Raw genomic sequence first — 25,027 nt, forward strand, 5'->3', positions numbered from 1 at the left:
GTGATGGTATTGGACTGTACATTTAATGCATGGATACTGAACTTAACATATGCTGGGGCACTTAGATTTACTGCAAAATTACGCTGGTAACGACGTTAGATCGACGTACTGTGCCACAAAAATTAAACAGTAGTATGTGGTTATTTATCATTAGATATCAAAAAGGGAGGAAAAGATGTTTGCTATCCCCGGCAGCACCTGGCTGAGGCGGCGAAAATGAAAGGATAGTAAGGAAGCGGTAGAGGAAATCAAAGAAGAGCGACAGAGAGAAAGGACAGGGTAGGCAAAAATAAGAAAATAAAGATATATACACTATATATGGTATAATGTACAGTAGAATCGCGACCGCGCCTTTCGCAGTAATGTGGTGGTCACAAAAAAAAAAAATTAATAGCACAAAATTTGCATCACGTGATATAATAATACCGCGGTAGTATGTATGCTGCTATGAATGCACACGTTAATGAGCAACACGTCCTCCACCAAAGCGCATAGAAAATGGGGTAATGTGAACGCGCGGTTATGTTAACCTCCGTGATTATGAGAGTGTATATTTGTTTCCTTTGGCCATATGACCACGGTAGACATCAGTAATAAAATGATAATTTTCTTTACTTTAAATAGCAGCAAGTGCTTCCTATCTGTTAAAACTACATGACAAATATCTGACCTAACCGGTTTTCCTGTCTGAAGACGATAATTTACTAGCAGACGATATCACGTCGCAAAACGAACGAAGCCAGAGCCATCCAAAGCTTTAGGCATTCCTGTAGCCAAGATAGTCTGGGAGGCTGCGTTAATGGCGGTGTTTGTGCGCGGTCACGGTGTGCGATGCTCTTGTTGTACGCAAGTATTCATTGTTTCATATCTGCCAGTCACTGCCTGCAGGCAGTTTGTCGCGTGGCATGGAAGCTCCACAATAGCCTATGCGGTATGCGACGACGAGGGAAAGCTTTCGTGAACGTATCGCTTGTGAAAGCATACAAGCCACAGACTACAAAGAATGTTGCGAAGGGCAGGCTTACTGGTGTCGGCAGGCCAGGAGATGACCGCAAGAGAAGAACTTTTATCATGGAAATGGCGAAGAATTGGCAGGTAAGTGCTGTAACTATGTTTACACGGGCGTATGTACCTTTTCCCTATTCCTGTTTCTCATTGCAATGGCAGTAGGGCTAGCAGTAGCAGTATCGGCAGTTGCGCGTCACTAGAGAAACAAAACTTTATTGTCGGAAGCTGAGTTACGGGGTACCCTAGTGGAAGAGCCAAGTAGCCGTCAGCTGGGGGCTCGCTGTTTACGGCGCCTAGTTGTATGTATCGGGACGCACGTTACGTAGCACTGGGCGGCAAGTGGCCGTCAGCTGGTGGCTTGCGGCGACTTTTTCAGAGCGGTGCGCACGGCGCCCAGTTGTATGTATACCTATCGGGGTTCGTGCTAAGGCAGCAGTAGGGGGGGGGGGGGGGGGGAGGGAGGGAGGGAGGATGGAGTCTCCAACAATTTACAGCCCACGGCATCATCAGATGTGCCACCAGTTTTGCATTTGATGCGGCCATCTTCAGTGAATAGAGGCTTTGTCTGTGTACATTCATCTTTCATGGCCTTAATATTTAAATTGCCTGCACACCTCAAAGGGCAGTGAGACATTTCCAGTAATGCTGAGGATGACGCTTAAATCAGTTGCGCAAATTCAAGCAAGGTATCAAACTATTGCAAAGATGCATTCAAAAGACTTATTGCTTCAAATAGAATACAGCCTGGTTCACTCCTGTGAATGCGTTCCGAATTTGCGTCCTGCGAGGGAAAATCAAAAGGTTCACATTCCAAAAAAAAAAAAAAAAAAAGCACCCAGCACGCAGTTGATAAATTCCCATTTTAGTTTTTGATCAATTCCATTTGGTATGTATGGGTTCAAGTCATTGAAAAAAAACAACAGCAGCAGGATTGGCTGAAAATACATTTTATCTATGTTGCGTCAACAGACGCTTTGGCAAGAAAAAAGGAAACGCATGTCCCATAGATGTAAATACGTCAGTATTTTTTCCTAGTGACAATGAAGCAAAAAAAAAAAGGAATGGTGCACTTGTGGTAAATTTCGCTGACCTTCCTGTGCTCCACTGTAACCTGGCGCTGACAATCCATGCATCCGATGGTAACGCAATATTATAAATATTTCAAAGGCATGTAAGCTCTCAATAAGTGTGCTCATGCGCGTTAATCTGACTGAAAACTAAGCCAACAGGCGAGAGCACAGTGAGCTGCTGCCAGGGACGTTACTCGTGATGGTGAGTTTTTGAGAAAAGAACAGCAGTGAAAACATTGCAAACTATTATGTATGAACATGGATAGGCTCCGATCGGAACGAGCCTTCACTGCTCAGCTAATGCGCACGATAGTTACTTTTTTCAATTGATGTTTTGTGTGAGTGCCTGCCACCGCCAGCACCGCGTCGCATCGTTGCCGCCGTTGCTTGTAGCCAGCGAATGCCGAATTGGTGAACCTTCTAAGGAGTTTCGAGGGCGTGCTCGAGTGAAATGTGCTGAGCACACCCGCCGCGTCAGGCTCGTGAATGCCAAGAACTTCCATCCATATTTTTTTCGCTCATTCTGAGAGGGAAATATATAAAAAAAAAAAAAACATTTTTCCACTGCCTTCGCTGCTCAAGTAGCATGGTGCTGCCTAGTTTTCGTTCTCATGGCAGCGCAGAATTCAACGAGATATCACCTACGAGAAACCAGCTGTTTAGGCAAGAGTTTGCATGTGCATAGAGGGTAGCTATACTTGCCAAAGCCATTTATGTAGAGAGACGCAGAGTTCTCCGAGGCAGAACAATAGCCAGAGCCTGTAGCAATGATTACTTTTTTGTAATACTTTGGAGTAATTTGACGAAAGCAAACATGCTGGTTTTGTAGATACTATAGAAAATACAAAAATATGACAGAACATATATCTACTTATGAGCCCTTTTAGCTGTGAATTTATTGTTCGTCCAATCATCAAACCCCTACCCAGTGATAACACATCCGCTGCCAAAAACGGCCATTGTGTGCCAGCACCCTCAGTGGCCCGAACTCATTTTTTGCGACCAACTTAAAGCATTAAACGCTGGATAATACACAAAACAACCAGCAGTTATTGTGTCACTATCTACGTAACCAAAAGGCAGAACAATGTGCTTAACAAGCATTTCGAAGCTCTTTTAAGGCTTTCTCTTTGCTGTAAACAATGTTTTTCATTGTAGCTTGCATGCAAGGAGTTGTCAAATGTTGGTCACTTGTAAAAAGTGTTTAGCATTGATGCAGTGCAGTGCATGAAGGAAGCTTGCAAACATCAGCTTCTTGTTAATTACCTATAACGAGGTTGCAAACTCTACTTGACTTGTTTCTGTTTGCATGTGTTCGCAGAGAATATTGAAATGAAATTGGATACCCACCTTGCACATGGCGGAAGGGCAGGGAGAAGCAAGAGGTAAAGGCACTGAGGATTGAAACCCCTGTGTTTATCTCTGAATATTGCCTTCTGCTTTTGCTGTTATGTAAGAAGTGGTACCTGCAGCAGTCCCAAAGATGAGCTGCTTGGCAGCTGGCTAAGCCATGATGTTGTACAGCTGGAATACCTCTTTTGAAGGGCTTTTGGGGCCCCAGTGTTGAGTTTTACCTGTCTCTAAAGATTAGAAAAACATTGTTACAGGATGGGAAGCTAGTGAAGAAAGAGCATGACCTATGGTGATGGGATGGGATGGTTTTTAATAATGGGAGCAGGCCTGGATCAAGTGCTCATGCCTGTGCCACTGCTCGCTTCATCTTCATTGTCCTTAGCAATATTCAGTGTCGAAAAGAAATTGAAGATGTTGGTTACTTTCCTAAACTTGACTTGCTGCTCATTAATTAGATATCTGCACATACTCTAACAGTGAGACGCCTTGTGACAAGGCCAATGTTGGGAGCATGCCCAATCCTTCCCTTAAAGCATGCCAATTTTCATGCTTCGGGTTGTTTCTTATTGGTCGTCAAGAATGTGCTTCTAGTTTCTTGTTGCACTACTGGCACCCCGCTGACTAATTGGCATGGTCAGGCGCGTCTCATGCACTTACCCGGGAGCTTTAATGCAATTATGGTTATGCTTACCTTCAGCACTTTTAACCGCATCTTATTAAAAGGCCATATTAGGAAAATAAAACAACAAATGCAGTGCTGTAAACAGCGCATTTCTAAAATGGCAATTTACTGTCTCCTTACATTTTAAGGGCCAGGTGAGAACTGTGGTCTCGATTTAGTACTTGGGATCTATATACAAGCAGAAACCATAAGTTAGTGTAACATTGAGGAGAACAATAGAAAAATTCTCTGAACATTGCACCCACATTCCTTTCCCCGCTCTCCCCTTCTGGTTGGTCTGTTTTGTCTGTTGTATTCTGTTGTATAATACCCCCGAAAAATATTTCTGGCTAGGCCACTGGTACCAAGAGTACTGTCACCAACTTGCCCAAGCTTCCTTATCTGCTAATTTGATTCAAATGTTGCAAAAAGCAGTTGTGCCTTTACGAGCCACCACACTCCATGCGTATCATATGAGTGGACACTGCCACAGTTCTCATGAATGTAGTTTTGCAATAGAGCTGCATATTAAATGATCTACCAACAAGGAAAATGGTTGGTATATTTATTGCATCAGTTAAGGGGTCGTCGCCAAACATACAGCACCTTAGAGAATTCGGCACCAGGTGTTTGCATAAGTGATAACTCATGGACAGATGCAATTGATATCTTGAGCAAGTATGAGCAATACCCACACAGCTAGTTTTCTATATTTTGTTTTTATCTACAATATTACTCTGATTCATTGGTATTGTGTATAGGTGCTCCCCAGTGCATGCTCAAGTTTGCAACATCTTGTCTGCCTGTGCAAATATAAAGAAGCAGTGACGTGCAGACCGGAACTTTTTGTAATGAATGCGTTGCATGCGGCAGTGTATTTATGCTAATACACAGTACCGAAGATGTGCATTATCACAATGGTGTGCAAGTGGCCGAGCAAGGGAACAATAGGCACCTGCTCGCACTGGTGAGTCAGCAGAATGCCACTGCTGCAACAGTGCCTTGCAGCATGCCCCTGGCAATCAATAAGCAGCTACTCAGTGACAGAAAAATAGCATGCTTGTTGGTAACGAAGGACACGCATGGTCCTAGAGCCAGTCTCGTCACCTGGTGTGTTACCATGAGTGTGTGCATGATATGCTGCTGTGGAGTGGTCCAGTAAATTTTGTCCTTGATGGCAGACTTCTGTCCATAACACTTAAGAAGCCAGAAGGTAGACATGGACAGTATCTTTGTACATAGTGTAGGCACATGAAGTAAACATTCCACTGCATGATATTTTGTGCAGTCTGCTACACATAAGCATAGGGCTTTTCCTTCACTTCCTTTTATTACCTGTTTATATAGCTTGTGGTCATGGAAGTAAAAATATTACAAAGAGTATTTTCTTTTGCATTGCACGGCCAAATAAATCAACAGAAATAGGAAATGAGAGCTTCACTTCTTAATTTCAGTTGTAAATAGCGGCTAGTGACTCTATTAGCTAAAGATGCATTGCTTAGTGTGTTATTTGAGTGGCTGATTTTTGGGGTGCTCAGCTCTTGATCTGAAGCTTTTCTAACTGCATTCAACTTTCTGGTTGGCTTTTAACTATTTGTATAACAATGTTCAAGTAACTGTGTTCTATTTGCTTCTTTTTGCACCCCAGGTTTTTATGTAACCCCCCCTCACATAATACTCCAGTTGGAGCCTGTGAGGTATGTGAGTAAAAAAAATACAGTAAACCCTCGTTAACACGGACTCGCATATCTCGAAAAATTGGTTAAGTTCAAAATTTTCCACGTCGCGCTTTCACCTCCCATAGGTACTATGTACTGACTCCCGTTTATCTCGAAGCATTTTTCGGGCATAATGCGGATATGTCGAAATTTTGACCGCAAAGATCGAAGACACAGGTCATTACCAAAAAGTGATAGGGGCTCCAAGCGAGTGCTTTGTTCTTATATTAAGTGCTGAACGCAGTCACGTTTAAAGAGCGAATACAAAATTCCCGCAGACGCAGCCGTTTTTCACCTTGGGAGCAGTCACGTAAGCACCGATCGCACGCGGGGGCTGATGGGTCTTATTGGGCGTGGTTCGGTCAGCTGCCCTCCGCATGTGCATACCGGCAAGAGCAAATTAGTGATTGTGGGGTTCTGTTTTGTCGCGCCATATTCACGAAGCGTTGACTGATTTTTGTTGTATATGTGGTGTCCGCAACAAAGTTGAATGCAGCGGCGGCAACCAACGGCTTATGCGATGCGTTTAGCAGCTAGAGGACGCTTTTGTCGGGCAGAATGCCAACGCGAAGCTGGCAAGCATTACCCAGTTCTTCCTTCAAAAATCATAAGGTTGAGTTTTTCCTGAGAGTTCTTTTCCGTTAATTACAAGAGCTCCCTTAGTGCAGTGGAGCGTTGACAGGCGTGACAGGCCGAGGGACGCCAAAGCATTCCGCTCGGCGCTGTCGCGCTCAGGTTCTGGGTTTGTAGAAAATTTCGCGTATCACCCAGAAACAGCTCGCTAGGCAGCCAATCGCAGAAGGCTTTGGGCTACTCAATTTTCGTCCTGGTTCTTTTTTTTTTTTTTTGTGAGCGAAGTTGGTTTTCCTAGTCCGATTTGAGCGAAGAACCTGCAGACGCTCACTTCGTCTGATCCGTGCATATATGAGCGCATCGAGACAATTCAGTAAAAGCTTGGTAGGGTAGTAAAGGAAAATAAATATGCTAGTGTGGGTAGATATTAATTTTCTAAAGGAGCAAGAGGAAGTCATTGCTTCCATCGCAGTGTAGTAGCGCACCGCTGAGCTGTGACCTTCTTTTTTTTTTTACACGCAATGCGCTACAAAACCATTCATCACTGTTTTACCATACGTCATGCTGTTTAGTGTTAAAAGCTGGATATAGCATAATTGTACTCCCCCTGACAGGCCCAATTGACCTTCATTTCCCCAGCTAGGGAACTGGAGATTGCGGACGCTTTATTAATGTGTGGAGCTATCCATGGTAGCTAAGGAGTTCAGCTCGGTTCTGCTCTCCTCGTCTGAGTTTTTCTTCCTGTTTTGACATGTAAATAATGTATATAAAACTTCTTTGCCAGCTCTACCTGCTGCTCCCCGTCCGATGTCTTGTCCACCTGATCACGCTACACAGAAGCCTTGGCCCCGAACCTGATCGCATCAAGTGGATGGCTGCGGTGTAATGGTCTGCGCCTCCAGTCCTGACTCTGGTACAGTAAGTACATGGTCCTTCTCTTGGAACATTGCCAGGTTTTACAACTTGTAGATATTTGTAAGCTTCGGCAAATGAAGGGTGGTTTTAGAGGCAGATTGGTTTCCTCTAACCATATAGTGCAGGGACTTGCCATTGCTGCAGTAGTCATGGACTAAAAAAAGTTGCACAAACTGGAGCTGGTTTTAATCTTTGGGGAATTGGGCGTTGACTGTGGGCCCATCCGCAGAAAACCAGAACTGATTAGGGCAATTGAGGACATCGGTGCGGACGCGGAGGAGATAGCAGAACGTTGGGAGCTTATTCAAGAAGAGTTAAAGAAGGCTGAGGAACAGGAGAAACTCAAAAAGGATCTTGAAGACAAGTAGAATGAAAGGGGGATCGAGAAAAAAACAGCTCGATCTGCAGTTAGCACAGGCAAAATACACTGGGAGACACACACCAAACTCCGTTGTGAGTCAGGAAGCATCAAGTGTTAAAATAAAAAACCTCTTGCTACCGTACAAACTAGGAGAAGACATAGGGTTTTTTCTCGTAAAGTTCGAGTGGGCGTGTGAAAATGTTGAGTTATCATCCGAGCTTTGGCCCCAGAAGCTGCTGACCATCCTCCCATGTGAGGCAGCCCAAGTGCTTGCTCGTCTGACAAAAGAAGGAGCAGCCGACTATGCTAAAGCAAAGGCAGCGCTTCTCAAAAAGCACCGCCTATCCCTCAGATGCGTTTTGCCGCCATTTCAGGGAAACCAGGTAACAACGTAATCAGTCGTTTCCGCATTTCACTTACAATCTGAAGGCAGACCTGACAGAATGGTAAAAGAGGAGAAGAGGCTTTCGGAACTCATGACAAAATAATAGAAGTGAATAACGGCCTGGGGGGCCAGTTGGTGCATGATGGAATTGAACGGCGGCGCAGCATGGAAACGGACACAGACAATAAGGGGACACCACATGCGCACACTACCAACTATTTATTAAACGGAAAGGTGGCATATTTATACGTCCATCTCAAGCATCAGACTCATCGCCACAGTCCGCTCCAAACCCAACACGTGAACGCCGAGCACCACCAACAGGAAATCAGACAAGATATTTCTAACCTCAGTAGATAAACTATCAAAAACGGGGGGAAAAAAAAGTTTTTCTTTTTTTAAAACGGAAGGTAGGCCATATTTCATAGCAAATGCAGTGTGGACCGAAAACAGCAGAGTAAGACATGAGAAGCGACCAGCCCGAACCCTAACAAATAAAAAATAAAACTATAAAACAATCGTAGCAAAAGCAGAGTCAAAACAGTTAAGCAAAAGCAGTCAGAACCCTAAGCCAACAACAAAAGACGATCGTAGCAAAAGCAGAGTCAGAACAAAAGAAGCAAAAGCAGTCAAAAAAAAAAAAGCTAGGCCAACAACAACAAAAGACGATCGTAGCAAAAGCCGAGTCAAACAAAGGAAGCAAAAGCAGTCAAAAACCTCAACCAACACCAACATTCGTAGCTCAAGGAGAGTCAAAGAAATGAAGCAAAAGCAGTCAAACACAATCGTATACCAAAGGCATAGTCAAAAAAAGGGGGAGCAAAAACAGTCAGGAAATCGTTGTTTTAGGCTGTTGTTTTAGGTTTGACCGCTGTTGTTTCTTTTGTTTTGACTCTGCTTTTGCTACGATCGTTTTTAGTTGCTTTTAGGTTCCTGACTTTTTGCTCCCCCTTTTTTTGACTACGCCTTTGGTATACGATTGTGTTTGACTGCTTTTGCTTCATTTCTTTGACTCTGAGCTACGAATGTTGGTGTTGGTTGAGGTTTTTTGACTGCTTTTGCTTCCTTTGTTTGACTCGGCTTTTGCCATGATCGTCTTTTGTTGTTGGCCTAGTTTTTTTTTTTACTGCTTTTGCTTCTTCTGTTTTGACTGCTTTTGCTACGATCGTCTTTTGTTGTTGGCTTAGGGTTTTGACTGCTTTTGCTTAACTGTTTTGACTCTGCTTTTGCTACGATTGTTTTATCGTTTTATTTTTTATTTGTTAGGGTTCGGGCTGGTCGCTTCTCATGTCTTACTCTGCTGTTTTCGGTCCACACTGCATTTGCTATGAGATATGGCCTGCCTTCCGTTTAAAAAAAAAAAATTTTTTTTTCTTTCCCGTTTTTGATAGTTTATCTACTGAGGTTAGAAATATCGTGTCTGATTTCCTGTTGGCGGTGCTCGGTGTTCACGTGTTGGGTTTGGAGCGGACTGTGGCGATGAGTCTGATGCTTGAGATGAACGTATAAATATGCCACCTTTCCGTTTAATAAATAGTTGGTAGTGTGCGCATGTGGTGTCCCCTTCTTGTCTGTGTCCGTTTCCGTGTTGCGCCGCCGTTCAATTCCTTAATAGAAGTGATCTGCCTGGAACAATTCTATAGCTGTCTAGGAGCATGAACGTGTGTGTGGGTGCAAGACAGGCCGGGAAATAAAAGCTTAGAACGTGCAGCAGAGCTGGCCGAAGAATTCCATGCTAGGTGGGAAACGGAGTGATCGCGTTCTCGGGGAAACCCTAAAGCAAACTAAAACGTGAACCCAGACTGGAAACCTAGCAAGCGGCACCTTGGAGCGAGACGAAAGCCACAGGGCAGAGTCGAGTAACTACCCTAAAGTGACAGCCGACAAAGGGAAGGAAACAGAAAGAAAAATCGGTCTGTTTCCGATGCAACGAGCCCGTTCACTTTGCCAACACATAGGAAGTTGAAGGTTTTGTTCTCTTCGGCAGATGCAGATGAAAAAAAGCATGCGCCTGCTAGAGCCATACCTAAAAGATGCAGGTTAATGGGAAGCATTGTCGGGTTCTGAGAGATTCCGCGGCCATCATGGACGTAATCCACCCCACATACGTGAAGGCAGCTGACTTAACGGGGGATTGTGCATGTATTACCGTAAAAACCCGCGTATAATACGAGTTTTTTTTCCAACTTTCAGCGTTCCAAATTTCCGCCTCGTATTATTTGCGGATCCCAACCAAAATGTCAAAGTTTTGCGAGAAGTTTTGGTTTCGTTGTTGCCGCGTGGCTACGGCTTGGCTTTGTTATCGATGTGCGGCTACGGCTTGGCTTCGTTGCCCTAACGTGGCCGCACCCCGCAGTGGCCACGACGTCGAGGTGTCGTCTCTTTGTTGTTGAGTCGTCGAGTGCGCACAGCATCAGCGCATGTGCTCTCGTGCAAACCACAGTTCGCGAAAAAGTGCACGCTTTTTTCTTTAAGTGAACGAGCAGGATGCCAGGGTCTCGGAAACAGTACTCGGCTGCTTTTAAGAGAAAGGTGATTTTAGTTGCTGAAAACATCGGCAACAGTGCGGCCGGGAGGCAGTTTGGCGTCACCGAGGGAAGCATTCGCGGATGGCGACGACAGAAAGAAGCCCTTTTCGCGTGCAAGGGAATGCGAAGAAGCTTTCGCGGGCCAAAGAATGGCGCATTCCCGGAAATTGAACTCGCTCTGACGGAGTTCGTACGAGAACAGCGAGCATCGCATCTAGCTGTGAGCGTAGAGCTTATGCAAGCAAAAGCTAGGGAGCTTGCAAGGGAAAAGGGAATTCCGAGCTCCGCCTTCAAAGCAAGCAAGCACTGGATACATCGCTATATGTGCCGTGCTGGATTCTCGCTACGCCGGCGAACCTCGATTTCACAAAAGCTGCCCGAATCCTTCGAAGAGCTGCTGGTGGCTTTTCAGCGCCACGTGATTTCTTTGCGAAAGACCAAAAACTTTCAGCTGGGGCAAATAGGCAATGCTGACCAGACGCCGGTTTACCTGGACATGCCATCGCCCCTCACCGTCCATGAGAAAGGCTCTAAACAAGTTTGTATCCGGTCTACTGGAAACGAGAAGACGCGGGTTACAGTCATGCTATCGTGCACGGCAGACGGCCGCAAGCTCCCGCCCTATGTCATCTTCAAGCGCAAGACAATGCCGAAAGGTGAGGAGCTGCCGAAGAATGTCATCGTGAGATGCCACGAAAAAGGTTGGATGAACGAGGATCTTGTCCTCGACTGGGTGAAGTCAGTGTGGTGCAAACGGCCCGGTGCACTGTTGTCCTTTCCATCCATCCTCGTGCTGGACGCGTTTCGTTGCCATTTGGCCGACTCGGTGAAAAGGCTGCTAAGCGACTGCCGCACAGAACTTGTTGTGATTCCGGGTGGGATGACCTCACAACTTCAGCCTCTCGACGTTTGTGTCAACAAACCCAAGGACGCAGTCAAGCGATGCTACGCGGAATGGATGCGGTCAGGTGAGCCTGCAGTGACGCCGGCCGGGCGGCTGAAGCGAGCATCGCCAGCCACGCTGTGCAAATGGATTGTGGACGCGTGGGCAAGCATCCCAGAGGAGCTTGTGCGCCGTTCGTTTAAGAAGTGCGGCATCTCAAACGCCCTCGATGGCACAGAAGATGAGTACCTGTGGGATGATTTGTCCGACAAAGAAATTTCCGAGGAAAGCGCTGCTGAAGATGAAAGTGATTGAAGTGTGAGGTCCGATTTCAATAAATGTCTTGTTTTTTCTCTCTCGTATTATATGCGGTAAAAACTTTTTTTTTCCATTTCGCGTCTCCAGAATTTCACCTCGTATTATATTCGGGTTCGTATTATACGCGGGTTTTTACGGTAAACAGGTTCCCGTAAAGAATAGCCCATGTTTGCCGGTCGCACGTGTCAGAATAGGCCCATTTGGCATTCTGGAAATAGAGGCAGCGGTATCATGGAACCTGCCAGAGCAGTTTCCGTACCTCTTTTCGAACAGGTCAGAGCAGATGCTGCAGGAGGAAGGTCGTAGCTTCGGTGACCGAGCCGTCCAAGCGCTCACTTGATTGAAAGCCCGCGAAATTGCAGCTGAACTAAGCCGAAAGAAGAATGAGCTTTCTCTCGCGATGGGCCAGGCAGTGGCAAACCAAGGTAGTATCAGATTTTGGCAGAGTGGCTCAGGTCAGTGACAGAGAGGACTTTGAAGGCAAGGAATCGGGCACCGTGTCCCCGAATGAATCAAGGGAGATAGCGTCTATTGTAGTGCAGCCACGTGTGGAACCTTTGTTAGCTCTGGCAAAAGTCGATAGACGATAGCAGCCGAGCCGTAAAAGACATGGTAAAAATGAAGATAAATACGAAAAGCATTTGTGGCGAACACCCTTCCTCCCAAGTGTGGCAGAGCTTCACAAAGGCCAACCTAGAATGCCCCAAGCTAGGGTGGCTGCGGGAAAAAAAAAAAAGCTGCGGAGAATTGAGCGGCCGAGAAGGATAGAATGAGTATGGGAGAAGAATAGGAAATAATGAACGTACTGTATGCATGAAGTGCACGTCATAGCCATCGTACAAAAATTTTGAAACCGAAGCAGCGATCTACGTATTCTAATTCTATAGGAAACCATTTGGGAGTAGAAAAGAGCAACTTAATAAGATGTGCATGGTTCTTAAATGAACAATATGTATACAAATGGACGGTTGAATAGTTACAGTAATGGAGTGTTGTGCTAGAATTCTTTACAGCCGTGACCGCAATAAATATTACTCATATTGCTCTTAGCTTTAAGCTCTGGCATTGACAACTCTATCCAAAGAACCGACTGGTAGTGACAGGTTGTTTACAGCTGTTGATGAAAACATAGGCCATCATGATATTATTGCAAGCATATTTGCTCCTTTTTGTACTTGGTTATTACAAGCAAACTTAATTTTGGTCCCTATTCCTAGGGACGCTGCACCTCTTACAACACCCACTGTTCAGTCGCTTTCATTTAAGGTACAAACGCGCCACTGCTGCTCGGTACCTTGGATGAGGTTTTCAATGGGGTTACCTCTGATACCTAGCAATTGCTGTAATATTTATACCAACTACTGCAGTGAAAAAAAAAGTAACACTGCATCACTGTAACTGCTGCATGCACCTTTAAACGTGCCTTAATTTTATTGCCTATTCTTATGGACACATGACCTCTTGCTATTGCTTTGTTCAGTAAGCAATCGTCTTTCATTGCTTCAATTTCTATCTCTCCACCACTTTCTTGTTGCTCCGGGTGTGATCATGTGATTTCATTGTTCAAATCGTATTGTTTTATCACATGTGAAGGATTTAGCCTATACATAATGTTTTTTTTTTTTTTTTTAGATGCGCATCGGGAGTGTTTTCTACATAGAAATGAATCGATTGAGTTGTATGACTGGCGCGAAAACCGACACAGTTTGGCACCCCCAAAAGATCTGTGTCCTGTGGTTGGAAGGGGAATAAAGAAGAGGATAATCAGCGGAAAAGCCTGCCTAACAAAAGGTAGCACTGCATCACTGTAACTGCTGCATGCACCTTTAAATGTGCCTTATATTTATTGCCTATTCTTATAGACAGTGGACCTCTTGCTATTATTGCAGTAGGCAACCGCCTTTCAAGCTTTAATTCCTATCTCTCCACCACTTTCTTGTTGTTTCGAGTGTGATCATTCGATTTTATTGTTCAAATCATATTATTTTATCACGGGTGAATGATTTCGCCTACACATACATGCTTTCATTTTTTTTAGGTGCGCACTGAGAGTGTTTTCTACGTAGAAATGGATCGATTGAGTTGTATCACTGGTGCGAAAACCAACACTTCGGCACCCCCAGAAGATCTGTGTCCTGTGGTTGGAAGAGGAATAAAGAGGATAATCAGTGAAAAAGCCTGCCTAAAAAGTTACAAAGATGACGCAAAACCGAAATGCTGATCAGAGTGAGTGATTACTTCTGGTATCCCACTTCACTTGCTATGTGATGTGACTGTATATGAAGCACCTTAGTATATTTTGTGGTATACTCGCTGAAAATTGTGTAAATACTAAATTTTTCCTTGTTCAATTAGTTTGAGTGACGCACAAATTGGATTAAAACGAAGTCATTCACACATCTAATGCCCATAGACATTACATACGTGGATGACCCCATAATTGTGTTCATGCAATAGTTTGTTGAATACATTAATATGTTAAAAGTCGCCTTTTTTACTGTTAACCGGAGTAATACATATGCTCCATATCATAGCATTATTTGCCTATAGTTTGTAACTGCTCTTTCTTAAATTGTATTCTACAAAGTATACGTGTGTCATCTTGTACGTCTATTTAACTCACGAACAATTTGCGATCGAATTCCTTTTGTGATGTTGTTTCAGCTACAAATAACGAATAACAGTTGTGACAATATAGGTGGCTTTAGGTATAACGCGTAGCGCAGAAATCTTTAATATATGCGATGATATTTTTATTCACCGCATTGCCTAAACGAACATGTTTAAAGAGACGAAATGAAAACAAATATGCATGTCTTCGGACACGAACAGTAATCGTGGTGCCATCACCATTTTATTTTAATTAAATTTTCCTATGTCGTGGGCTAATGTCTCGACACAAAGGAAAGACCCTTAGGTTTGCAAGATGCAGCATAGTTTTCCCGAAAAAAGAAAACAAGAACGCCTATCACTAAAGAAAACACCGTTTTTTGTCGTTTCAAAAAGTTGCACATTTGGAGGCCTGCTGCTTGCGCACTAAAATTTTGTCATCCATTGTTTTTTACTCACCAAATCAACATAACTTTTATTTGTATAAGAAGTATTAAAAGCTTGTTTCATTGATTCAGTTGATTTAGTAAAAAATCGCAAACTTTGCTTCAGGAGCAACGCGCTACAAAAATGTTAATTTTCGACCTTACATACTGGCGTAATGCGTTACGTTATTTGCACTAAAACATTGTGTTTATTACGCAGGTTATATTGTTCTTTTAAGGCAGAATCTGGAGCTCTATGCTGGTATGTGTGTTCTTTGTAACACCTCCAAAATTATTATGCTGGAAAGAGATTTGCTTATGATTATAATTATAAAAAATTACACATTGAAAAATGACCTTCAAAATTATATGAAGGAAAGAAGCCAACAGTCGGCGAGGCCGAGGAAAGCGTTGGGGCTGGTACTTTTGTCTTTTTTTTTTAATGTTTACTTGGATAATCACAGAAATTATTAATGTAATCTGATTAGGGGAAAGATAATTAAACACAAAGTAGAAGAAAAAACAACGTGCCGATGGTGGGAACCGAACCCACGACCTCCGAATATTGCGTCCGGTGCTCTTCCAACTGAGCTACATTGGCCGCTGTCCCCCCTGCTACTTTCTTGGGTATTTATGTTGTCCATATACGAACCTTGAGAGTGTTCACCGGCGCCACCCTCAACCATAGCGGTGGACGTGGAACGGCCTTTGTTACCGCCAGCGTCACATAGAACGTGATCAAGAGCGAGGGCGAAAGCTGTGCTAGAACCCTGTTACGCTACCTATGGCTTCAAGACTGCCAAAACCGAGACCTCCGTATGCTACAAGCAGATCAATTAAGGGGAAATGAGGGTGCTCGTTGTAATACATGAATGAAAGAAGCGAATAGTCGGCGAGGCCGAGGAAAGCGTTGGGGATTGTACTTTTATATCTTTTTTTTTTAAATGTTTACTTGGATAATCACAGAAATTATTAATGTAATCTGATTAGGGGAAAGATAATTAAACACAAAGTAGAAGAAAAAACAACGTGCTGATGGTGGGAACCGAACCCACGACCTCCGAATATCGCGATTATCCAAGTAAACATTAAAAAAATAGAAGACATAAAAGTACCATCCCCAACGCTTTCCTTGGCCTCGCCGACTGTTGGCTTCTTTCCTTCATGTGTTATAACGAGCACCTTCATTCCTCCTTAATTGATCTGCTTGTAGCGTAAGAGGGTTCTAGCACAGCTTTCGCCCTCGCTCTTGATCACGTTCTATGCGACGCTGGCGGTAACAAAGGACGTTCCACGTCCGCCGCTATGGTTGAGGGTGGCGCTGGTGAACACTCTCAAGGTTCGTATACAGACAACATAAATACCCAAGAAAGTAGCAGGGGGGACAGCGGCCGATGTAGCTCAGTTGGAAGAGCACCGGACGCGATATTCGGAGGTCGTGGGTTCAGTTCCCACCATCGGCACGTTGTTTTTTCTTCTACTTTGTGTTTAATTATGTTTCCCCTAATCAGATTACATTAATAATTTCTGTGATTATCCAAGTAAACATTAAAAAAAAAGACAAAAGTACCATCCCCAACGCTTTCCTCGGCCTCGCCGACTGTTGGCTTCTTTCCTTCATGTATTATAACGAGCACCCTCATTTCCCCTTCAAAATTATAGTATTGTTAGTTATGGTCAATAATAAACTTGATTGAATACTACTGCACCTAGCAATAAAAAAAGAGTGCAGGACAGAGAAAAAGTTCAGCCTTCACTTGCGTTCTGTCATGAATTTGACAGAAATAGGGAATAATTCAATTTTAAGCTATATTAAGTCTTTGCCGACAAGCAGAAAAAGGGTTTATAAGCTCTGACAAGGCTTTAAATTTTACAAGACTGTAACTAAAATCAGCAAATACGAAATTGAAGATTTGATGCCTACTCCATGAGGTGGAGCCATATAAGCACATCTATAGAATAAAAACAGGCATTTTTATGTTTCTAATAATTCATTTTGCAGAATTGAATATATTTACTGACTCGTATTAACAAAGTAGTTTGCATTGTTTCCAGAGATTTTGATACAAATCGATGTTGTGGCAGTTTCTTCAATTCTAATCAGTTTTCCTTATTTTACCATTTTTTTTAAATTTTGCCCGATTTCAATATAATATGCAGAAAAAAACAAATCTAGAGCTTAAAATTTTTTTAGAAATAAAGAATGGAACCTTGATAATCTAGAGATAGTTTCAGTGCCACAATATTATTGGATCTTGCAAGAATGCAGACTGAATTTGGCCATTATCAGGACAAGCACTCGGTTTAATATTCAACGTTATATTTTTAAACAATATAACGCAACACATTTTAGTCCGTGATATTTTTGAGGCACTGAAGATTCTTGACCGGGATTTGAATGAAAATCGAATATGATCCTTTTTTTATTTGCAGCAAATTTACACTTTACTGCTGTTTTCGAATTTTGGGCAATTTTGATAAGTTGTGGAGAACACACCTTGCGATCTGGAGCTCCAAAAATTGCTTGGAATTAAGAACATGCGTTAGGAAGTGAAAACATATTTAGTGCAACCAACCTAAGCATCATATTCCAGTATATAAGATTAAAAATGAATATTTTTGCAGCCCATTGCTCTTGAAGCAAAGTTTGCGATTTTTAATAACTCAACTGCAAAAACAAGACGGATTTCTAATAGTGTTTGTAAATGTAAAACCTGCATATATTTAGTGAGTAAAAGATACATGACAAAATCGTGGTATCCAAACTTGCAACATTTTGAAATGACAAAAACAGCGTTTAATTTCTACCTCTAAAGATATACCGTACAATTTTTTTGTTTTCAAGGAAACTACGCCGTATCTTGCAAAGCTAAGGTTAATTCCTTTGTTTCTGATATTTGCCCATCACATACAAAAATTTAATTGGAAACTAAAGATGGTCATGGGACCTCGATTATAATTCTTATCTAAGGCACCCATATATATGCTGTGGGAAAGCTGCTATCAAGGGCTTATTTTTAAAATTACATATTTCGAACGGTTGTGCCATCTAAGAAAATTTGAAAGCTAGGCGCACCTTCGGTGTCTCCAGCCCTCACTTTCTGTTACAGCTGCATTTGCGAAGCTGAATTAATACGTTGAGTACTATATTTTAGCCACGTATATTGCACTGTTGCGTGTCAATTTTAAGAAAGGCCGCAGTGACGCGATTCTCGTAGTATTTGTAAGTGAAATCTGTAAAGCTTACAAATCTACCCATTAATATGCTCTCACGCAGATTTTATGCATGGTACATTACACCTGGTGTGTCCGATAGCTTGAGACAAGGGTTAGAAATAAACCATTGGAAACAGGCGATGGAAACCGGGGGTGCATTGCTGGCAGCCACTTCGCACAGCGCAGTACATTTTTATTTTCTGCATAGGAAAGTGAGGTTATTCTCTCCAAGTACTAAATATTCACTTTAGACAATAAATAGGACTTAGAGTCGGCGAGCACGTTCGGAAACCCCTGTTTCAATATTTGCGGTTAGAAACCTCATGTGTAACTTTTTATTCGTCTGCAGAAAAATTCCGGGTTATGTAAATACCGAAACCGTTACCAGCCCATTCGCGCACCTCAATTGCGCTGCTCTCAACATGATTTTGAGCGGACGAAACAACCTGCCGCTATGATGGCTGGCCCCATGCATGAGTAAGGGTGATATGCTGGCAATGGTTGCTTCACGTCGGCCCTTTGGCACACATGAAGGTGCGAGTTACAGTGAGCGCGCCGAACTTTGCAATGCGGATAACGACTACAAAGCGGTAAGGATATAAATGAGTGTGAAATGGGTTTTACTGAGGGTTCAACAGAATATAGTCCTCTGTAAGCTGCACGGCGAAAGCACAGGAACACAGTCCGTCTAGGCACAAACCAGCGAGCTCGAGCAGCGCAGCGGCACTTCGTTGTTCTCTTCCTCGTGTTTCGTGACATCTGCTCTTCGTTCACTACAATTTCCCGGGAGCGAAGAGGAGCCACCCTGGCGACCTATGGTGAGGGCAAGACGAGCGGGTCGTAGTATGTTTTGAGGCGGCTCACGTGCACAGTTTCGCGGCCGCGAGGACGCATGTCCGAAGAGGGAGTGAGTGGCTCCACGATTTAATTTACAGGGGAGGTTTGGTGAACGATGCGGTAGGGGCCGTGGTATTCAGTTCGAAATTTCGATGACAATCCCGGTGGGGTGCCAGGAACCCAGAGCCAAACGAGGGACCCTGTAGGGAAAACATGTGGCGTCTGATCTTTGTCGTGACGATGCTTTTGGCGGCCTTGAGATTCAGATGTTAAACTGCGGGCCAGCTGGCGACATTCCTCCGCATGCTTTACAGCATCAGAAAGTGGAGTCCACTCGGAGGAGTCTGGACGATATGGTAATATAGTGTCCATCGTGGACAAAGCCTCACGCCCATAAAGGAGGAAGAAAGGGCTAAATCCAGTGGTTGACTGCGTGGCAGTGTTGTACGCGTACGTCACGAAAGGAAGAACAGCGTCCCAGTTAGTCTGATCGGCGGCAACGTACATCGTGAGCACATTTCCAAGAGTATGATTGAAGCGCTCAGTCAGCCCGTTAGTTTGAGGGTGATAGGCTGTGGTGGTTCGATGTATGATGCGACATTCGGCCAGTAGAGCTTCAACGACATTGGAAAGGAAGACTCGGCCTCTGTCACTGAGCAGCTCACGCGGCGCGCCGTGGCAAAGGACAAAATGATGAAACAAGAACAGGGCGACCTCACGGGCAGTAGCGGCAGGTAGGGCAGCGGTCTCCGCATATGGGGTGAGGTGGTCGATGCCGACGATAATCCAGCGGTTCCCAGAGACCGTGCAGGGAAGTGGCCCGTAAAGATCAACGCCAATGCGATCAAAAGGACGGGCCGGGCATGGAAGGGGTTGTAAGGGGCCAGAAGCACGAGGTGTGGATGGCTTGCGGCGCTGAGAGGCGATGCAGGAGCGGACATATTTGCGAATATAACCGTACATTCCGCGCTAATAGTAGCGTTGAGAAATTCTTTGAAACGTCTTGACTACACCAGGATGGGCACACTGAGGGTCGGCATGGAAAGGGGCGCAAATTTCATGTCGTAAATGGCGGGGAATGACGAGAACCCACCGTCGACCATCAGTCATATCATTGTGGCGGTAGAGAAAACCATCTCGTAGGGCAAAGTGTGGTGCTTGACGGCGTAAAGTCCGAGAAGGCGCAGCGTTGGGAGAAGTGGACATGATGTCGATAAGAGATGCGAGCCACGGGTCTTTGCGCTGCTCCGCAGGCATATCGGCGATGGTTAGAGTCGACAGGACGGGATCAGCTGCCGTGGAGCAAGCAGGTTCGCTGGATAGGGGAGAACGAGACAGAGCATCGGTGTCCATGTGTTTACGGCCAGAACGATATACAACTCGAATGCCAAATTCCTGAAGGCGGAGGGCCCATCTTGCGAGGTGGCCGGACGGGTCTTTAAGAGAGGACAGCCAACATAACGCGTGGTGGTCCGTGGCGACGTCAAACTGGCGACCGTACAAGTAGGGTCTGAATTTCGTTAGTGCCCACACAATTGCCAAACACTCCTTTTCTGCAACTGAGTAGTTGCATTCAGCTTTAGAGAGAACACGACTCGCGTAGGCGAAGACGTATTCCTGAAAGCTGTTTTTTCGTTGAGCCAAGACAGCTCCGAGGCCAATGCCACTCGCATCAGTATGGACCTCAGTGGGTGCGGTCGGGTCGTAGTGGCGAAGGATTGGTAGCGATGTCAAAAGATGGCGCAATGCGGTGAACGCTTCGTCGCACTCGGCTGACGAATCACTTAACTGACTGTTTCCCCCGAGTAGCTTCGTCAGGGGTGTAATAATAGAAGCAAAGTTCTGTATGAAGCGTCGAAAATACGAGCACAGACCTATGAAGCTTCGAAGTTGCTTGAGTGAGAACGGTTTAGGAAACTCTGCGACTGCGCGCAGCTTGGCCGGATCAGGACGAACACCTTCCTTAGAGACGATGTGACCCAAAATTGTCAACTGCTGGGCACCGAAGTGACAGTTCTTAAGATTCAATTGTAGGCCAGCGTCAGTAAGACAAACCAAGACTTGCCGCAAGCGCTCTAGGTGCGTAGCGAAGTCAGTGGAAAAGACAACAATGTCGTCCAAGTAGCAGAGGCAGATGTGCCACTTGAACTTCCGCAAGATGTTATCCATCATTCTCTCGAATGTGGCGGGCGCATTGCACAGACCGTAGGGCATCACATTAAATTCATAAAGGCCATCCGTCATCACAAATGCGGTCTTAATCTCGTTCACAGGCGGCCATTGGTACTTGCCAGTAACCGGAACGTAAATCAAGGGATGAAAAGTACTCGGCACCTTGGAAGCAATCAAGAGCATCGTCTATACGCGGAAGGGGGTAATTGTCCTTGTGGGTAATTTTGTTGAAGCGTCTGTAATCGATACAAAAGCGAAACGAACCATCTTTCTTCTTGACTAACACCACTGGTGAAGACCAGGGGCTTTGAGATGGACGGATCACACCACGTAGCATGTCCTCAACTTGCTTATTGATCACGCGGCGCTCTGCCGCTGACACACGATAGGGCGCTGTCGAAAAGGCGTTAGAGCCGGTCTGAATGTGATGCGCGACTGTGGAAGTGTGGCCGAGAGGTGTGTGGGCGGCGTCGAACGCGGAGCAAAACGTCTGTAAAAGGGTCGCAAGCTGCGTTCGGTAGGTGGAAGGAAGGGCGTCATCGATGGCGGTTCGGAAGGAGTCGTCTGGCAACGAATCAGGCGTCGAATCGGACTGCAGAGCATCAATGTAGTTACCACATTTGGTCTCGGAGGCATCCAGGTCAGAGAGAAGGTGGGCTGGTTCAATGGAACTGGGAGATTCCCCACGTAGCAAAGTAATCGGGCGCGGAGACGGATTGTAGATGAGTAGCTTCGTGAACATCGAGAACAGCAGACGACAGCGGCAGGTGCTTGCGGTGGATGAAGGATGCAGATGGTGTAAACAGAACACTAACGGCTGACACGGCAGGACACGAAAGAGGTACGAGGGCACAAGCTTCTGGAGCTACGTCGACATCTTCAGCGATGGTAAGCTTTTGAGGACACACTGAACGGTTTTCGTCGTGCAGTACGTCGCACAGTGCAGAAAATTCCACTTCAGCTCGGGCGCAATCGATCACGGCGTTATTTTTAGACGAAGTCCCATCCAAGGATCACATCGTGAGAACAAGACGACAAAACTACGAACTCGACACTGTATAAAAGACCTTCAATGACGACACGCGCTGTACCGTCTGTTGCAGAAGTTTGCGGCCCAACGCGCCGGGCAGAGGAGCAGTATCGCTCCCGAGAGGCGGCGCTGCGCCCGCCGGCGCTGCCTGGTGACGTAGCTATAAAGAGTGAGGAGGCTTGTTCTCTTCCCCTCATCCCGCGGCTGAGAGCAAAGATGTGCGATATCAACCGCGGGATGAGGAGAAGAGAACAAGCCTCCTCACTCTTTATAGCACGTCACCAGGCAGCGCCGTCGGGCGCAGCGCCGCCTCTCGGGAGCGATACTGCTCCTCTGCCCGGCGCGTTGGGCCGCAAACTTCTGCAACAGACTGTACATGCTGCTAAAGGTGCAATCCTCTCTTCGCTGGCAGTGCGGAGCGACAAACCGTTAAATGGCGTTGTAACTTTTCGTAATCATCGGCAAAGTCGCTCATGAATCACAGACACTGCAGCACCTGTATCGACCAGCGCATGTACAGGCAGACCATCGATAGAGATTACTATAACGTTCGTGGGCAAAATATGAGGCCTTGAGCTTTTCGCAGAGCAAGCAGTTCTCGCCTCATGAACCGCGGAACTTAGTTTCCCTCATCAGCAGGGGGTGGTCGCCAGCGCATTGGTGACAGTGACCTGCGACGGGGAGGAGAACGATGGGTCGTGTACGAACGCTGTTCGGCGTCGTATGCAGGTGAAGACGGAGCAGAATGAAGCAGCGGTGGGGAGTCCTCCAAAGACGCAGGCTCGGGACACGCAGCCATGTGGCGACGGCACCGACGAGCCACGTGTCCAGGGCAACCACAGTAGTAACTTGGGCGATTGTCCGAAGTGCGCTACGGGTTGTAATAGCGTGGAGTCGCAGGATGAAGCGGAGCCTTTTGAGGAAGCGGTGCATGACGTAGGACAGGCTGCACGGGTGGTAACGGCTGAGGCGGAGGCCGCGCAGCTACTGCCACGTAGGTCAAAGGGGCTGGGACAGAAGGTTGGCTATATTGTAGTGGTCCTCCGACGTATGTCAAGGGAGCGACAGCAGGAGCTTCAGGAAGCGTGGGAAGTACTGAGACTTGTTTGCGGATGACTTGCTGCAACTTTGGAACCAAAGGAGGGGAAGCGTCAGGACGATGGGGAACGAGGGATGTATTTTCGGGGTTTCCTATTGTACTGGGGAACAAAATGCAGACGTGAGGGTTCTTTATCGCAAATAATGAAACGTGGTTTGAGCCGGTACTCTTCAAAGTAGCAACACCATTTAATGTGTAAGTCATTAATCAGTAACTTAGGTAAGTAATGTCAATTAAGGATTCCAAACAAAACCTTTTCTGTGGTGCTCAAGGTAGCTTCCAGCGATATGTATTTGGTTTCCTTCCCCTGCCTCAGAAATGTCTTTTTTCCCCCTTGGATCAAATTTGCTTACACAAGCAGTATATGTGTAAAAATATATCATCCGATGACTGCATCACCACTGATCCCACTGAAGGTCCTTATAAATGCTTGAGTGACAGCCTTTTATCACTTTAACAGGCTAGAAAATTCACATGAATACGGAATGAAGGCTGATATTTTCTTTCGTATATTTTCTAGGATGCCTGAGGAGAGGCAGCGTGTACCTGAGTGACGTCCTCTCCAGGAAGACCGCGGCAGCAGTCAAGCGATGGCTCGTAACGGTGAAGTAATGGGACGGCAGGCACAACGAGCAGGGAAACGTGACATCCTTAACTCAGCCTAGAAGCTGAATGCCAGAATAAATTGCTGTGAAGCCTCACAAACTTAGTAAGCTGTAAATGCCATTTTGTATTAGGAGGGCTTTGAGCCTTTCGAATATTTAAGAAAGACCAATAAAAAGTGCTGTTTAAACCTACATTTGTCGATGCACAGGCTTTTTTAAGCTACATACGTATGGGTTGCTTTTCACCTGCCCGGAGAACAGCATTGCTGATGCCACAAAGTTAGAGCCCGCTTGGAGGAGAAGATGCGCATCTCAAAATGCTGCCGCAGCACTAATTTTCAGCAACAATAGCACTGCGGACGTTTTAATGGGTAAACGATAGGCCATGGATGAGTAGATCACTAATTACACATGGATAGGCCACTGGGCAGCGTGTACTGCCGAAGTAGTTGGGCCATGTGGGTACGCCAGCGCCCATGCATGACCCTAGCGCGGCAGTAGGCTGGCCAAGTCGGCAATACTCATTGGCCCGAGGTCTACTGCCGATGGTGGATAAACCACCGGCCAGCGAGTACCACCGACGAGGTTGGGCCATGTGTGGATAAGCCATGGCCCATGCATGACCCAAGTGCGGCAGTAGGCTGGCCAAGTCGGCAAGCCATGGCCCATGCATGACCCTAGCGTGGCGGTAGGCTGGCCAAGTCGGCCATACTCGTTGGCCCAAGCTCGATTGCCAATGATTGGCCATTCTTAGGCCATTGTCAATCCCCGACCTTGGGCTGAGGTTGGTCGCCTAGGTTGGCCCGGTGAGTTTCAGTCGGCCATATTGCCAAGGTCCGAGCGCGGGCCGACCATAGGCTTGCCGCTTGGGAAGGCATTCTTATGCAGCTATAGTAGTTAGTACTTAAAAGAAAGTAATGCATGAGCATAGACAGGATTCGCTGGACTTGAATTAAGATCATGCATATTATGCGAGAATAATAGAGAGGCATTCTAAAATTGGGAGGACACCTAATCTGGGCATGAAGAGAGCACGTGATAGCTTCTTTAAAACGCCTTTTCGTCTACTAGGTACAGGTAGTAGCTGCTGATCCCGCCCACTAAAGCCAAATACCACCAAAATATCAACGGGCAAGTCGGTGAAATGCTTCGTGAAGACCTCATGCAGCCATTAAAGAGTCCCTGGGCTGCACCAGTCATTCTGGTGACGAAGAAAGACAGGACACTGCGTTTGTGCGTGGATTATCGCCGCTTGAACCG

At 45.6% G+C, this 25,027-nt stretch overlaps 1 long non-coding RNA gene and 1 other non-coding gene across 2 annotated transcripts; one reads left to right on the plus strand and one right to left on the minus strand.

The window, feature by feature from the left end:
• Window positions 1-771: 771 nt before the first annotated feature.
• Window positions 772-23,959, plus strand: LOC146207920 (uncharacterized). Its single transcript, XR_014704518.1, has 6 exons — window positions 772-1,095; window positions 3,400-3,463; window positions 7,168-7,301; window positions 13,406-13,564; window positions 13,812-13,999; window positions 23,683-23,959. It is a non-coding gene; the product is annotated as an uncharacterized LOC146207920 (long non-coding RNA).
• On the minus strand, window positions 15,337-15,409 carry TRNAL-CAA (transfer RNA leucine (anticodon CAA)). Its single transcript has one exon. It is a non-coding gene; the product is annotated as a tRNA-Leu (tRNA).
• Window positions 23,960-25,027: the final 1,068 nt, after the last annotated feature.

Source organism: Amblyomma maculatum, chromosome 1 (assembly GCF_055883805.1).
Source record: "Amblyomma maculatum isolate TAMU_Amacu chromosome 1, ASM5588380v1, whole genome shotgun sequence".
Taxonomy (NCBI): domain Eukaryota; kingdom Metazoa; phylum Arthropoda; class Arachnida; order Ixodida; family Ixodidae; genus Amblyomma; species Amblyomma maculatum.